The sequence below is a fragment of the Mastomys coucha genome, unplaced genomic scaffold (genome assembly GCF_008632895.1).
Source record: "Mastomys coucha isolate ucsf_1 unplaced genomic scaffold, UCSF_Mcou_1 pScaffold13, whole genome shotgun sequence".
Lineage (NCBI taxonomy): Eukaryota > Metazoa > Chordata > Mammalia > Rodentia > Muridae > Mastomys > Mastomys coucha.
In genome coordinates this window covers 8,537,875-8,545,091 of record NW_022196895.1, presented here as the reverse complement: position 1 = coordinate 8,545,091, position 7,217 = coordinate 8,537,875, and the positions used below count along the sequence as shown (strand labels likewise).

Genomic DNA, 7,217 nt, shown 5'->3' with positions numbered 1-7,217 from the left:
TAATTCACGTTCAGTCATCTTTGATCTGCATTTAGCAAAACAACTAATCGGCAGATATGTGAGTGGCATTTGCAGAACTGGAGTCCAACCAGGGCCCTGTGGGAGAGAAGAAGCATCTCTTTAGTTTAGTGTACACAAAACCTCTTCATCAACTTATGTTGGTATTAGCATCTCAGAGTCCTTTAAATTATAGACCAGGAAAAGACTGAGACCGTAGACCTAAGAGCTGAGTACGGTCTTATGAAACCTCACCAGTCAGCACACAGACACTCCGGGTCCAGACCCAGGCCTTCCCCAACTGCCTTGAAAGCTGTCTCCATAGAACTGTTCCTTCCAGTGTCCCTCTCGATGCTCTATACAGAAAAAACAAAATTTAACTATCTCTAGGTGTTTTTCCCAAGGGAAAGCTCCCATTGTTATCAACTGTTGGTATGTTGTGAAATTTTTAATGCCTTTCAAGAGCTCTTCTTAATGAGAAATGTATGCCAATGAGCATAGTATCTTTCTCACACATACATACACACGTACATACATACACATACACACATACACATACACACACACACACACATACATACACTCATTTATTGATATTATTGGCTGTAGTGTTAGATTAATGCTTTAAAATTTTTTAATTTTGGGCTGGAGAGATGGCTCAGTGGTTAAAGAGCCCTGACTGCTCTTTCAGAGGGCCTGAGTTCAAATCCCAGCAGCCACATGGTGGCTCACAACCATCTGTGATGAGATCTGATGCCCTCTTCTAGTATGTCTGAAGACAGCTACAGTGTACCTATATATAAATAAATAAATAAATCTTAAAAAAAAAAAAGAAGGAATGTCTAAGTGTTTAAAAAAATTTTTTAAAAATTTTTATTGTACATGCACATGATGTGTGTTTGTGGGTGTTTGTCACAAGTGTGTGTCTGGAGGTCAGAGAACAACCTATGGCATTGGTTTTCTCCTTTCACCTCTTTGTAGGCTCCAGAATTGAACCCCCAGATCACCAGACTTGAGTGGTAAGCATCTCCACTCACTGAGCCACCCTGCTGGTCTTGAATTAATGCTTTTATAGTTGATTCAGTATATTATTGCTAAGAATTCACCCACCGATATTTTGGTAAATATGTATTCAAAGTTATTCTGCCATTCATGATACGAGAGAATTTTTAATTCATTTTTAGTACATTTAGAAAAAAACAATTTTAAAAGAATTTGTCAAAGCATAGGGGAAAAAGACAAAAATCACATGAATGTAACCGACTACCCTCCTTCCCTCTCCTACCCTTGGATCTCAGCAGCTTACTGAGTTATTTTAGGCTAAGGCATCAGTGGCTTGTGGCCAAAAAACTGGGTGGGGAGCATGACAATTAAAGGACCTGCGCAGCAGAGTCAGCAGCAGGTGACCCGTGAAAGTCCAGAATCCAGAAGTGCTGGAGGGAGGGGCGAGACAAGGAGGCACGTACCTGTCGTACCTGTCCTATAGGGCTGACTAACTCAAGATGTGACCAACCAGCAGCTCCTTCCTCCCCAGCCTTCCTCGCCAGTTCCATGTGTACTTTCTGCAGTGCACCCTCTCTCTACAGTTTTCAGAGCCCACTCCTCGCCAAACACCCCCTCGAGTTCAAAGCCACAGCTATATGCGTCCTAGCTTTGACTTTTGCCATTTATCACCTGTTAAACTGGTTTAGGATTTAATGGCTTGTTACCTTTTGACACATTTGGAGTTGTTTCAATGTGTCTTTGTTTCCCGGAACAGACCAAAAGTTTCTGAAGCTCAGGACAGATCAGTAATGTGAAGCCAGACAGGATTGTACTTCCAAAGGTCACACTTGTTCATGGATGGAGCTGGTGTTCCATGGTTTATTACACCGCATGCCAATTAAATATATACATATATATATATACATAAATATATTTACTCAGACTGGGAGGGAGAAGTGGCAGAGGCCATTACCTTTCTGTACTCGCTTTTCCCAAATCTCTCAGGTATGGAATTCAAGAAAATTATTAAATATGAACACCCTTGGAAATTTTGAAGTCAAATTTTAAAAATGAAAAGGAAATATTTTAGGTAGCACCTCCATAATCAATATGTACATTTGGTGAAGAGACTGAGAGAGGCTCTTGCTATGTCCCTCAAGCTGAACTCAATCCCACTGCCTTGGTGTAAGGCCACACTGCCAACATGCAAGTGCGTTTTTTCTGTCATGGAATGGAGGTAGTTTTGCTCCCCGAGTCTGAGATGGATGTTGAGCCTTTCAGAGCTAACTGGTCCTAGCATATCCTTCCTGGGAGTATGAGCTTAAGTTCATCAGTGACTTCAGATTATACACACTACTACATTTTTTTTCTCTTTTAACTATATTAGTGCAATCTTTTCTAGATTATGAGAAGAGCTTCCTCTTTCTCAGACCTGCAGACATTTTCTTGGTGACATATTGGTCTTGACAAGCCTCTGATCAGGCAGGAATTTCAGAGTCGTGGCATTATTTTGCCTTTGTGGGTGTTCTCCTTACCATTCTGGGTGGGCCTGCAGTATTTGTTCTTTCCTGTGCCATGCCCGAATGTGGACCTCAGGTTTTCACGAGCAGGGCAGTGGGACAGCTCATCTAGTGGCTCTGTGGCTTGTGGTTTTCTCACATCAACACTTTCTGTTGGGACATTCCTGACAGGTGAATTCTATGTCCTTGGTCAAAAGGACTTTCTATATTCCTGACCCACCCACTGTGAACCAGTATTGCTGCCAATAAATATAAACAAAAATGTCCACACGGGCTTCCAAAAGTTACCTTTCTGTGCCACGCCTAGTTAAGTCAGCTGTTTTAGACACTGGCTTTCCTTTGTACCCCCAAACACGCTTTCTCCCACAAGGAAGAAAATTAGTATATTTGCTGATAGTTGCCCTTTTAAAAGCTTGTCATGTTTCTGCATCATTCTCTCAGAGTTTAGCTTGCGTTAGAATGAACCATAGGTTTGTTTTGTCTTGGTTTCCTTGTTATGAGAAATGCTAACTGCCTACACAAGTAGAGTAGGATTAACAAAACCCTGTGGATCCTTTCATTTTTATTTAAACAATTATCAGCTTACAGATGACACTGTTCTTTCTATGCACAAATCTGACCACCTCCTACCAGCTTTGTGCCACTAGAGAAGTATGAAGCACATCACAGACCTCATACACTGTATGTACCTGTGGGTTTAAGAATACGTGTGTGTGTGTGTGTGTGTGTGTGTGTGTGTGTGGTATGTACATGTACTTGTGTACGTATATGCACACACACAAGCCACCAGTGCTAAGGTCACACAAGAGCTCAGCATTTCTCTCGGCTGGCCGGACCTCATTTGATACAGTTTCATAGCCACTGATTCCGTTTCCTCTGTCTTCTGGGATGAACCTGGGTAGACAGGTCAAGAATTGATAAGAAGTTCCATGTTTTAACCGAAGGACCCTTTCAATGGAACTCCTTGGACTTTGTACATTTTATTACTAGTCTGCCTTATCTGTAGTCAATGATCTGCACAGTGTAGCTGGTATCTGTATTGCCAATCTGAGGTGGAATGAAATTCAGTTTACCAGCATCCATATTCGGTATCAACCCCTCTAGATCAGTGGCTCTCCACCTTCCTGATGTTTCTACTCTTTAAAGCAGCTCCTCGAGTCGTGCTGACCTCCAACTATGAAATTGTTTTGTTGCTACATCATAACTCTGATCTTGCTACTGTTATAAATTGTAATGTAAATATCTGATACGTGACCCCAAAGGAGTAGCAACCCACAGGCCGAGTGAGAGCTGCTGCCGCAGATAGTCCCTGCAAATTCCCAGCCATTCCCAGCATTCCCTGGGAATGCTGACTTGGATTTTACCAAGCCTCCTGTTTGACTGCTTGGCGGTTTGTTGATCTGGAAAAGGCAGATTCAGCTGAGGCACTGATGAGAGTGGCTGGAACCACCTTGGTATTTAGTAAATTGCTGCTTTTCAGTTTTGTCTACAGAAACACTAGAGAATGAGGTGCAGTGTGTTGAGCCAGTTAAAGGTGGATGCTGCCGAGCCGGGGAAGCCAGGAAGGCTGGCTCTGCCATGATTGTTCTTAAATGCGCTTGACAATTGAGTGACAGGCTCGGCTTTCTTTTCTCACTCCTCCCCTATCTTGGGATGCTGTGTTGGCTTTTGGCTGATTAAACTTGATTAACTGTGCTTACTTTGGGGCAGCTCTTTAAAAATGAATGGACACAGCTCTTTAAAAACGAATGGACATACCACACGAATGCTAAGCTTGGACTCTGGACTGTTCAGCTTCTGCTGGAATGCATGGCCCTCATCGGGAATGTAACTTTTTCTCCCCTGGTGACAATAGTGGAATTCCAGAGCCTTGTCAATACAGGACAGCAGGAAGTGCAGCTTCTGAGGTAGCTCTTGTAGTGAGTCATCACCTTCCCCCTTATCTCCTACCACACGGTTCTCTCCTGCTTCAGTTCTTCCTTGAAATAGATGTGTAGAAAGAATACAGACTGGTGTTAAGAAGAACCTAGGGTGCAGGTGGTGGTGGAGCATGCCTTTAATCCCAGCACTTGCGAGGCAGAGGCAGGCAGATTTCTGAGTTCAAGGCCAGCCTGGTCTACAGAGTGAGTTCCAGGACAGCCAGGGCTACACAGAGAAACCCAGTCTCAGAAACAAACAAACAAACAAAAACAAACAGAACCTAGCTAATTCTTGTACACCCGAGATACACAGAGCTCTCCAGTGATGCTATGGACAGATAGATAAAGAAAATGTTAATCACATACAATGTGGGTTTTATTCAAAAGTAAAGAAGAATAAAATTGGTATTTGCAAGGAAGTGCATCAAACATAATCATGTTAAGTAAAATAAGCCAAACCAAGAAAGGAAAATATTGTATGTTTTATTCTATATATGAAATCTAGGCATCAAATTTATATGTACATACATATATTATTAACTTAAATTATATATACATACATACTTAAATGTATAGATACACACACAAATTATAGGTATAATTGTATAGGTACATGTATATACATATAAGATGCATAGTTATGCATATGACATGAAAATATAAAGAGGCTGTGGGAAGGAGACAAGAGAAGGCAATAGGATGTTTGTGACCTGAAAGAAGGGCCTGTGTGGGAAGCAGAGGGTAGGAGAGAGATGGGAGGAAGTGAAAATGGGAAAGGATACAGTATGATATAAATGCATGAAAACACAAACACCATCATTTTACATGCTAACATTAAAACAGACATTTCCCCCTCTTCAAAACAGAATTTTTTTAGAACTAGAGAACAGTCTTAGGGTTCGTATGAGCCCCTCTTCAACTGGTCTCCTTGGCTGACCACCCTTGTCTTTGCCCTGACTGGTTGGACCTCTTATCCTACTGATGTTGGCCTTGACTTATGGTCCCTGCATAATCAATGCCAACTGGGAGCCAAGAGAGGGAGAGGGAAGGGGAGAGGGCGGAGGAGTGGGAAGGGGAGCGGGGGAGCAGGGGAGCGGGGGAGCGGGGGAGCGGGGGAGCTCCTTCTTCTGGCTTCCCTGGGCATCTACACACATATGCATGCACAAGCATAAAAACAAAATAAATAAATCTTTTTAAAATAAGTGAATCTGAAAACAGAGAGTGGCCAGGAAAGATTGGGAGGAACAGGTTGTATGTGGAAAGGAAAGGAGAAGGAGAACGGAGGATGGGGAGGGAGGGAGAGAGCAAGAACACTAGAAGCAGAGGAGAGCAAATGTTAATTTCTTTCTGGGTTATGTTCTTTTTAAAAACAAAACCAAAGGCATTTTCAGGCTGGTTTATTGAAGCAGAAGTTAATGTGATCTTATGAAAAGAAAATGATTTGCTAAATTATAGTATTGCTGGGCTGGTGAGATGGCTCAGCAGGTAAGAGCACTGACTGCTCTTCCGAAGGTCCTGAGTTTGGATCCCAGCAACCACATGGTGGCTCACACCACCCATAATGAGATCTGACGCCCTCTTCTGGTGCATCTGAAGAAAGCTAGAGTAAATTACACCAGAGTGAGCAGGGGCCGAGCGAGTGGGGCCATCAGAGGTCCTGAGTTCAATTCCCAGCAGCCACACACATGATGGCTCACGGCCATCTGTACAGCTACAGTGTACTCATACACATAAAATAAATAAAATAAATCTTAAAAAAAAAATAGTACTGCTGTACAATGGAGTATTTTTTCAAACTGGGAAATTTCTTTTTTTCCCCCCAGGGGAGAGCGAGAACGCAGTCCCCCACTACCACAAATTATGCAGTCGAGCTTCCTGCTTTTGGGGAAATGGCAGGGGTCAGCACATCCAGAGTGCAATGGATGAGCCTCGCCCTGGGAAAACCACCTTGGTGATCATGGTGTCTCCCCTGCCAGGGAAGGATGGAAATTTCTTAATATGACGAAATCCTCCAAATAAATGAAAAAGTGTTTGGTAGCCTCTTCTTGTGCGGACATGGCTCCAGCAGACACAGGGAAATCGCCTGACCTGTCAGACTCTACAGAAAAGAATCAAACACAGTTCCACAAGATGACATACTACATGAACAGCAAGGGAGAGGGGCAGGTGTGGTGGGCAGCCAAGGCCTGTTTTTCCCCAAAGGCAAAAAATATAAGGAAGACAGACCTCAAGGAAGAGGCTTGAGCATGCTGAGACAATTGTAGATCCCAGAGAACCCTGGCTACTTAGAGACAGAAGCAATAGGAAGAGAAGGGCCAGGTGACCCAGCTCTAAGTTGATTTTGCTATTAATAAAGTCATGAGAATTTACTCAAAATAAATAAATAGATAAAATAAATAAATGATTAAAAAACAGGACATGAAGGTGTGTGTGGTGTGAGTACACACATGGATGCTTTACACACAGAAAACACAATTCAGAATGTAACATGTTATTGTAGAGTGCTGGAATTATGGAGTTAGGGGTTTGTCTCTTTAATTGTCCTGGGATCAGCCTCTGAGCCTCATACATGCCAGGCCACTTCTCTGTCACTGAGCCATATATGTCCTGAGTACTTTTGTATTGGTATAGTCTTATTTTTATTATTTGTGATAATTTATTATTTTAATAATAAAAGGGTTATTATAAAACAGTAAAGGGACTGAATATTCATTATACAACAGAATTCCTACAATATAAATAAGAGGAGTTAACACAGAGAAGTTTTACTCTAGTTAATAATTTCTGGGGCGTAGAA

At 42.3% G+C, this 7,217-nt stretch overlaps 1 non-coding gene across 1 annotated transcript; it reads right to left on the bottom strand.

Annotated features, from left to right (window-relative positions):
• Positions 1-6,240: 6,240 nt before the first annotated feature.
• On the bottom strand, positions 6,241-6,404 carry LOC116087927. Its single transcript, XR_004117702.1, has one exon. It is a non-coding gene; the product is annotated as a U1 spliceosomal RNA (small nuclear RNA).
• Between the last annotated feature and the right edge of the window lie 813 nt (positions 6,405-7,217).